Source organism: Prosopis cineraria, unplaced genomic scaffold (genome assembly GCF_029017545.1).
Source record: "Prosopis cineraria cultivar Desert tree isolate PC_DT_omini unplaced genomic scaffold, ASM2901754v1 PC2, whole genome shotgun sequence".
Lineage (NCBI taxonomy): Eukaryota > Viridiplantae > Streptophyta > Magnoliopsida > Fabales > Fabaceae > Prosopis > Prosopis cineraria.
The window spans coordinates 16,782,470-16,793,364 of NW_026555333.1; the positions used below are offsets into that span (position 1 = coordinate 16,782,470).

Genomic DNA, 10,895 nt, shown 5'->3' on the forward strand with positions numbered 1-10,895 from the left:
TTCTAATAAATTTTTAGAAATATGAATTTTTAATCAATTGGTGATTTCATATTTAATGGTTTTCAATTAGTAATTATTGTTATTCTTATTTATTATTTAATCATTTTACTTTGTCAAGATCAAATGTTAAAGCTACTTTGTTATTATAGATTTCAATGTTCTTATTATTGAAGTTATATAAAATTTTTATTTCAAGTTTACAAATTTGTTTAGATAGAATTGTTTTCTCATTTAATTTATATAATTATTGTATTTTATTCATTTTGATTTTACAAAATGTTATGGTTGGGACGTTATTCATTGAAAAATTATTTTTGATCTTAGATACCCTAGTTGATGCCGATCCTTCTGTTGACCCATGAGAACTTGTAGATGTGCTGGGGGAAGAACTGATCGAAATTTCCTTTTTGATGAAATTATAGATGCTTATGTATTTTATTTTTGGAGAAGTCTAGTTAGGTGCTCGACATAGGCTATATCTAGAATTACTATTTTAATATATATGTTGTCTATTGGCTAGAAGGAGCTAAGTTCCTGATTAACATGAGATTCTGTGAATATTTTTTTTGTTGTAGAGTTTCGAAAGATCCTATTTATAAATAAGGTTTTATTGAAATTTTAAAAAAATTTATGAAACTTTATTATAATGATCAATATCAAAAATGTTAAAATTTCAATATAAGATTAGAGGCTTATAAAGATGTGTTATATGGTTTACATTTTGTGTCAATTATCTTTTATTTTGGGGCATGACAATTCTAGAAAGACAGAGGAAGATGTTTTCAGTGAAGTGATGCTTTTAAGCTATGTTCACCATCCGAATCTCGTTCAACTTTTAGGATTGTATTGTAAAGGCCATGTCAGAATCCTTGTATATGAATACATGAAAAACAACAGTCTGGACAGATTTTGGATTGGCGAGACTTTCACCTAAAGACAAATTTCATTTTAGTATAAAAGTTACAGGAATATTGTAAGTTCAAATTAAATACTAAAGTTTCTTTGATTTTTCTTAACTTGTGTTATGGTACATGAATTATCTAACATATCATTAGAATATGAATCTATGCATAAATAAGAACACTCCTATCACACTTGCAAAAAAGTTCTAACCTTTTCGATTGTCTCTATACACCATCAATGCTTGAAGAAAGAATTCATAGCTCTGTCAAACATGATCTGATCTAATACTTCAGTTTTCACATCTCTATTTCATATTTAGTTGGATAATAATTGTTTCCTTTTATTTGAGCTAGCTATCAATATAGTTAATTGTATCATATAATTTTTATGCATTTGTTAGGGAAGACACAGCACTAGAGTATATAATCCATGGTCAATTGTTTATGCATTTGTTAGGGAATACACAGCACCAAAGTATATAATCCATGATCAATTATCAGAGAAGGCTGATGTCTATAGCTATGGTATTGTAGTTCTTGAAATTATTAGTGGCCAAAAAAGCAAAGCATTAGAGGATGATGGTGACAATGAAAATGAGTTACTCCCTCTGAATGTGCGAAATTCCTATGCTCAGGGGCAGAGCTAGGATTTTTAAGTAGGGGGCCAAGATCTCAAGACATATACTATAATTGAAGAAAAGAAAAATCCAACATAACATACATATTTCAACATCTAGCTAGCTATATTCATGTTTATTAATATTAAAATATAAAATCAAAATAAATATGTAACTTCATTTTTTAAGTTTTGGTCGTCGATTTGGAAGGAGGTAGTTGGATAGGTTGCTCCATAATTGACATTGTTGGTTGTTCAATAACATTTTTAACACTAGAAATAGATGGTGTTCTTTCATCATTTATCTCTTTTCCCTTGAAAAATGGATCCATAGTTTTTTTTCTTAGACATCTTTCAATCTTAAAAAAATATAAGTTGTAAATTATATTATGTAAAATGTCAAAATGAATAAAAAAAATTATAAGATGTCATGATACAAATCTGGAGTGGAATGGGCCTAGTAGAAATATAGGCTGGAGATATAATGAGTAGGTTAGGAATTAGGTCAAGCTTTTTTGAAGGTGAGAGAAATGGAGGTTATATATATTTTGAGAAGAGACATAATTGAAGATGTGAAGAATTTTAGTGAAACCTCTCCTTCCTTGAATTTTTGTCTGGCTTTCATTCCTGGAGGATGTTCTTCTTCTTTTTGATGATTCTATCCTTCTCTATCTATATTTCCTTTATGTTTCTACTTCTGTTCTTCCTTTAATGGAACCTTATGGCTATTTTACTTGAGCTTTTCCTTCTATTGTAATGCTATACGAGTGCATTAAGCTTTAGTGTAATACAATTTTAGTATAATATGATTTATGGCTATCAAGTTTTATATATGACCATGACAAATGGTGCTTTCATTGAGAGATTGGTGTCATGAAAAAGGCTATTGACAGAAGATTTTGATTGGAAAAAGGCCGAGTGAAGTATAGGGGAGTGAAGTCGCTGGGGACGTCAGCTCTTAATGGGGAGGCATTGTCACTAGTCCCATATCAAGGAGCCTTACAAGTATTGTGGAGTTTATAAGTGTGAGGAGATCTCCCACCTAACAGGTTAGTCTTTTGAGATGGGCTCTCCCTTTGGGCTTATGCTCGTTAAAATGGTGCTTTTATTGAGAGTACTATAATGGCAGACTCTACACCTGAGGAGGAAGTTCGATTGGATGAAATCGGAGCTTCTTTAGAAAGTTTTTCTCCATGGATGGTACAGCAAAATGCATAACTAAAAAAATTAGAGTCCTCTATTCTTAAGGTTCTCTATACTCTTGATCGATTAATAGCAAGAGATGGTCAATACTATCAACAACCAGCTATCGACATTCCACAATTAGACTCCATTCCTTCTTCAACTCTACAATTGGATGTGCTACTTTCGAATGTTTTTGCAAGGGCATCCGTTCCTTCCAACTTTGATGAAATGGTCGATGGAGATGATTGGAAGAGCAAAGAAGATTACAATAATGAGGGTATTGCCCAGATTGCATCGAAGATCATTAAGTTTCATAACAAAAATGGCGTGCTTCAGGTTTGGCCTCTCAAAAATAGGCGTTGCCTTTTTTGAAAGGTGGAACAATTTCATGATTGTGTTATAGTACTCCAAGCCTAATTTGGAATCATTCAATCAGCCTTCAACTATCCTAATGACTTTCTCTTCAGGTATACTGGGGTTTTGGTGCTAGCTCCTTGCATCCACCCTGTTCCAAATTCATATTGTCATAATCTCTTCAATCCCTTGTCAATGGTTGTTGTGTGTAATCAATGGGTTGTACCTGATTTTACTATCTTTGATGTTGTTATTTCACTTCTTAATATTTGTTTCACATCTTTGCTTTCATCTACTATTTGGGAGTTTGATCTTGATATTACTAGTGGCGGGGCTTCCTCAATATTTTCACTACTACCACTGAAATTGCATCTTAGTTTCCCTCTTGTCATTTATTGGGTACCCTTCACATCTAATGAGGGGAAGCAATCATGTAGAGATAGTTCTATACGGCTTGCCTTGTCTATTCCTACTTGGGGTGCTACTACCATGTGCAATTATTATTTTCCTAGTGGATTCAAGTTTGGACGTTGGAATTGAAAAGACTAAATGTATGAAGTGTCAATACATTAGTTTTCCACTCTATATGTTATTATCATGGCAGTCATAATGTCTCTTGAAATGCAAAATGATTTGACTCTTGAGGAATCTCCTTATGAATGTTGCTTTACTTCTATTTCTGCTTTTGGGATACAAACTTGCAATTTTCTCTGCTGTTGTTTTCAAAGTTCTATTATATGTCTTCATCCTTTACATTTGATGTCAAATGTTACTTGCATTGGTGCCTTTGAAGCTATCATGAGAGTTTGGCACTCATATTTTGTTGTCCCTATGATATTTAGAGAATGTTATGCCTCTACATTAGGTATGCCTCAACTTGAAATTCTTGACCAAAGGAAACATGTTAAACACCCTATTTATGCTATTTTTGCTATTCATGGATGCATCACTATTTTGATTGATGAGAGTATCAAAGGAAATGGATATTTGAAATTTGATGTTAAACCTCCCTGGCCAACCTTATTTTTAGAAGCAACAAATTTCACTACAAAAAAACAGCGGATTAGTGATAGAATAAATTTTTATTGCTAATCCATCACTAATTTCGTCGCTAATTTAGTAACGGAATGTTCTGTCACTAAAATTTTATCATTATTCCATTGCTAATCCATCGGAAATAATTTACCAATAGAATTTACTGATAAAAATTTTTGTTGCTAATGGTTAGAATATTTTATTCTGATTTAGTGATGAAATTTGTGACGGAAAATTCCATCACAAAGTTTTCTGTTATAATTCCGTCACTAATTCCATCACAAATTATTTTTAATTTAATTTTATTATTTATAATATATATTTATATATAATTTATTTAATAATTATTATTATGCTATAAATAAATAATTTAAAAATTATAATTTAAAATAATTCATTATTTTAAATTATTTGTATATTATTAATAATTTAAATTGTATACTTAATTATTCTTATTAAAAATAAAATAATTATAAATAAAAATTTAACATATTATATATTATATAGATACAAATTATAATATAATATATAATGATAATAAAATATTTTTCAATTTAATATTAAATTTATTATCAAAAATAATTTTTTTTTAAATAAATACAATAGAAATAGTTATTATATATAAATTAATTTTTTCATATTAATAAATAAATATAATGTTTAAAAATAAGTAAATTTAAATACTATATTTAATAATAATTTAAATAATGTATTTATTAATATGTGTGTGTGGTTAAGTATTATATATTTAATTTATCAATTAAGACTAAAGATTCTTTTCAACTCAACTGTCAATAAGGTGGACGCAAAGGCACATAAGAATATGAGGTTGCAAGTTCGAACCTAGTCAATACACAATTGAAGGTAATAATATTTGACATGGTAGTGACAAATGACATGATAGTGACGTGGTGGTGAGATAGCATTGATCCAGTGGGTGACTAGGATGTGGTGGTGACATGGCAATAAGGTGGCATCGGTCTACTAGGTGACTAGGTGGTGGTGAGGTGACATTAGTCCACTGGGTGACGTGGCAATGATATTTTGGTCCACCTAATAAATTTATGACGGAATAAGCCCGTTGGAAAATTAGCAATGGAATGCATTCCATCACAAAGTCAGAATAATTTTATCCTTATTTAGTGATGGAAAATTTCTATCGCTATTCCGTCAAAAATTAGCGATGGAATTCAATTCTGTCACTAATTAGCGATAGATAGTGACAGTGTTTTTACCGACAAAAGTATTTTATTGTTAAAGGGATTAGCGATAGAACTTTCACTGATTAGCGACGGAGTTTTTCATCGCTAATTAGCTATTTTTTTGTAGTGTTTTGCTCAAATTCTATATCATCCAAAGTTGCTACTCAAGGGGTGTAATGAGAGCACTTGGGGGTGTAGATAATATTTTGAAACTTTCTCTCTACTGGTTGCTCAGTTTTGTGTCTTTTATGCCTCTCGATTATTTCAAAATTATAAAGTAACATTTAAAAACTATGCTTGTTTTGCTTTATCTCTAGTTACCCACCAAAAAATGGAGGATTTTAAGAGAAAGTTGCTAGAATTTTTAGACATCAAAAGAATGATTCGAAAGGGTCACAATTGTTTTGCTAGAAATATTTTTGTTTTGGTTAGGTGGGTTTATAATCCTGGCGTTCCATTGGAGTATCACTCACAAAAGTCACCTCAAATAGGCATACAACCCAATTTTTTAATTCTCCATCAATAGCCAATGCTTACTGTTCATTCAAAAGCTTTGATGCAATGTTTTGGAGAATATGATGGGACCATTTCAATTATGATAGTGAGAACTAATCATGTTAAGCGATACCTAAGTGACATTCAAAAAGTGTTGGAATTTATTTTCTTTTTTGCTCTTGGCAAAGTCTACTGTACTTTGGGTAATGCAATTGTTGGTGCATTTCCTAGAGGTGGGAAGTCGAGGGGTGGAGGTGAAATTATTGCACTTGTTCATATGATTCCTTCTTTTGTTTGCTATTTAGTTATTTGGCTCATGGTGGCATTTAGTTCAGCCCTTTTGATTGGCAATTCTAGAGCATGGTTTACAATAGGCTTGGGATCTAATGCTTCAACAACCCCTTTACCCTTCAGGCGTCTTGGAACTTCCTTGCTCATGGTGACATGCTTATCAGTTTTGTATCTATTACCATTGGCTACTGCACTAACAAACTATTTGTAGCTACTGTATTGGTGTCTTTTAATGGGTTCATGCTTGTTAATTGTTATGCAACCCCCATTCAAGCAATTGACCTTGAGGACAAGGTCAAATTCAAGGGGGAAGGAAATGTCATGATACAAATCTGGAGTGGAATGGGCCCGGTAGAAATATGGGCTGGAGATATAATGAGTAGGTCAAGAATTAGGTCAAGCCCTTTTGAAGGTGAAAAAAATAGAGCTTATATATATTTTAACGAGAGGCATAATTGAAAATGTGAAGATTTTTGGTGAAACCTCTCCTTCCCTAAATTTTTGTCTAGCCTTTGTTCCTAGAGGATCTTCTTCTTCTTTCTGATTCTATCCTTCTCTATCTATATTTCTTTTATGTTTCTACTTCTGTTCTTCCTTTAATGGAACCTTGGGGCTATTTTACTTGAACTTTTCCTTATATTGTAACGCAATACGAGTGTATTGAGCTTTAGTGTAATACAATTTTAGAATAATATGATTTGTGGCTATCAAGATTTATATATGACCATGACATGAGATCATAACACAAATTGCACAACATATTAAATATATATAAGGAATTTCAAATTATAATACAAATTTCACAATAAAATCATAAACATTGAAAAAGCAAAGTACATTAAAAATTGGAGTGGCTCACCTCAACTCTGTCCTTATATTTACTTAATTGGAGGGCCTGAGGTCATGAGATTGAAGCCAAGCCAACTTCTCTGATTCAACAAGAAGGAGAAAAAAATTATAAAAAAGGGAACAGCACGCGAACAAAGCAACATGAAATAAGACAAACATCAAAAAGGTAAATCACAAAAAGGCAAACCGCATACACATACCTTATACCTAGTTGGCTTGAATTTGTAAATGGAGTAGTAGCACTAAATATTCAAAGGTCAAACGCAAACCACAAAAACAAAACATGTATCTATTACAATTATATACCCTCAACTAAAATTGGAAACTTTCCTATTTCCTAATAATATATATTATATTATATTATATTTATATATAATTAACACATGCTTTTAGATGCTTACTTTCCTATTTATATATTTTATATTTTTTTTAACACGTTTTTTGTTATCAATGATGCAAGATTTTATTATTTTAAAAGATAAATTTTTATTTTTATTTTTATATTAGATTAATGTAATGCACATGGCTAAAATATTCAAAAATTTTAAAATTAATATGTCATAAGGGAAAAAAAGAAAAAAAGAAATCTACTTGAGAAATGAATGAGACATTATGAAGACTTAAACATAACAAGAACATCAATATGAACCTCAGTAAGGGTGATTTATATATGTATTTTTTTTTAACAAAACGCCAATTTCAATGAGAGGAGTCAAGGAGTATTTGAATTTTTTAGAAATCCTCCTTTGTCTCACTGACTAAGCACATAGTTTAACATTAAGTTTTGTGATAATGGAACCTTAATCCCTCAAATTTGTTTCAGCGATTTAGTTCTTTAAGTTAAATTTTTATTGATTTAGTCTCTTACACTTTCTTAAATTATAATATCAGTTCTTTAAGTTTAAAAATTAATGTAAAGTATTTTGATGAATTGGTATGTATATATAGGTAAATGAAAATAAATTAGCTCTCAAATCAATTTAATTTTTATTAATCTAGTTCTTTACACTGTAATTTGTTCTTTATTTTTTAAAATTTCTAATTTTATTTTTTCCACCTAAATAATTTCATATTTTTCATAAATGTACATGATTGACACCAATATTTAGTTATCTATGTCAACCCAAATCGATAATTGGGACAAACTTAAGGGAGTAAATTAATAAAAAATAAACTTAAATGATCAAATTGATAATTGAAACAAATTTGAGAAATTAAAAATTCTAGTATACCTTAACCTTTAAAACATTAAAAAAATAAAAATATTATAAATATATATTGTTTGGGTAAGGCCAAATAAGCAAGGTAACATACATTGCTTAGCCTTGCTTGAACACCCTGAACATGCCCAAATGCTTTTGGACTGGGCCATGGGCAAAATTTTATTAGGTTTTGTATGGCTATATGAATAACCTAATAGCAATGTTTGATTAATGGAATTGAATATTGAAATTAAAATGTCATTGAATTAAAATTTGCTAGTTGAACCAATTCAATAGAGGATTCAACCTATAATTTAATATTAAATTTTAAAATATATTATCTACAAAATTATATTTGGGTTCAACTTTGTATATATTAGTTTTATATTTATTAAAAGGAAAGTAAATATTATGTTTAATATTGAATATATTATACATATAAAATATATTTTGGGGGGGCCGAACATATATAACTTCTACATTTTGCTAAAAAAAAAAATAAAAAGTTAGGGGAGGTCGTGGCCCCCTTAGTTCCCTTGTCTCTGCCACTATCTATGCTTATTCAAAATACGTAAAATTTACATTTATTGAACTTTCTTAACAACTCAACTTAACTCTTTTTATAAAAATCTCAATTTTTTCAATCAGAGAATATAATAATACATATTTATAAAAATTAACCTAAGTTTTGCTTTGTCTTTTCCCTCTTATTCCATTTCACTTTAATCCCAGGCTTGGAAACTATATGAGAGAGGCATGCACTTGGATTTGGTGGACAAACCTTAGACCCTAATGACTATGATGCAGAAGAAGTGAAGAAAATCATAGAGATTGCTTTGCTTTGCACCCAAGTATTGGCTGACTTAAGACCAACAATGTCTGAAATAATTGGTTTGCTCCAAAGCAAGGGCTTGCTAGAGCATATGATGCCCACTATGCCTGTCTTAATTGTAACTAACTAGGGGCTAATATTCATCTTTACCTTTTCATATACATAATAAATCAGCAATATGATGTATTTTACAGGAACGGACACTTATGGGTGACTTCGAGTTTTGAACCCAAAAATGAGTGTCCATCATTTCATTCTTCAATCTTTGAGTGTGATTACACATCAATCCTGGAAAATTATATTTGAATTGATTCTTACGAGTTGCAATTTTGAGGAAACTAAAACTAATCTCGCTTAAAATTTAAGTAAATTATGTTTGATATTATTTTATATTCGATGAAACATTAAGAATACAATATCCAGTTTTGTTTCTAATTAATTATAATCAAGTTAGTTTTTACAAAATTATGAATTTTTAAATGAAATTAATTATTTTTCCCTTACGAACATATTGAGAATAAAACCACACAATTACATGTATGTCATTACGAGGGTCAAAAAAAAAAAAACTTCAAAGAAAAAGTTGTTGGGAACACTTTATACAACGAAAAGGAAGCCAAAATATATACATGCCCACACTTGTGAAACCACACGTTACGTAGATTGTCTAACATATTCAAATGTAGATAGTAGGGATTTGTATTATCCTAGATGTAACACCACAATCTCCTATGTCTTATATATATATATATCATAATATTTATTTTCTGTAATATTGATTGAACACATTAACAAGTTCCATAATAGTAGTTTTCAATGTAAATTATCAAAATAAGGTAAAACCACTTATCTTTTTTCAAGTACTAATATTCTTAGCCTATGTCAATTTATTATTATTAACCTATAGGAATTTCATATTCATTTGAGCACATTTTTCTTATATTCTAATATATTTGGGCTCAATTATGCCTATTTTGATTGTCAAAATTTAAAAAAAAATACATATTGCTTTGAATTTGCACAATTGGTCTTTAATTTAATACTTTTGGTTATTTTGGTTTTAGGTTTGTTAGATGCACTTTTGGCCATTTGTTGGTATTTTTGGAAGGCTTTTAGATAATGAAATCAGATATAAAAAATGAGCTATCACGCAAATTGCAGAGAACAATGCAAAAACTTTCAAAGTCATCACAAAAATTCGTGACTTTGTTTGCTATTTTGTTGCTGTTAAAAAATCTTACATTTTGCTTAACTGAAAATAGTAGGTAGAAAAACATATATGCTGCTTGCTTGACTTGAAATGCATTCTTCACACTTTGAGACACATCTGAAGCTTTGTTATGTTAGAATTTGTGTATTGGAAGAGGTTGAAGCAAGAGATTTGAGTGTTTGAGCTCCTTTTCTTTGGATTTTCTATCCCTCTTTCCTTTTCTCTCTTATATTCTAATATGGGTTCAAATATTTTATATATTTGTGGCTTGTAGATGATTATGGTAGCCAAAACACTTTGCTCTGGGATTATTTAGTATAAGTAAACATTTTGCTTTAGGATTATTTAAAATCTTGTATAGATTAACACTAATTTTCTCCTCTCTTTTTATAATTAATGATATATATATATATAATACACATACATACATATATTTGTGTGTGTTTATTTTACTCTTCTCTTAATGCTTAAGTGATTAGCTACTATTAGTTGATTTGTTCACTTGGGTGATACTTGAGTGAACTAGTTTGGGTGTAGAACTTAGGTGAAATAGTATAAGAACTGAAGTTTTCACGTTAAATAGATAATTTTTAGTAAGATAGAGATATACTTCTCACCCTGCATATAGCTACATTAGAATTGTACTTAAAATGGAGTTTTATTAATTGTATAAAAGATTGAGCAATTAATTTAACTAAACACTTGTTCATGACTTGAGAAAA

General features: G+C 29.9%; 1 long non-coding RNA gene across 1 annotated transcript; it reads left to right on the plus strand.

Moving 5' to 3' along the window:
- The first annotated feature begins 325 nt into the window (after positions 1-325).
- Positions 326-3,323, plus strand: LOC129303524 (uncharacterized). Its single transcript, XR_008591507.1, has 2 exons — positions 326-2,567; positions 2,648-3,323. It is a non-coding gene; the product is annotated as an uncharacterized LOC129303524 (long non-coding RNA).
- Positions 3,324-10,895: the final 7,572 nt, after the last annotated feature.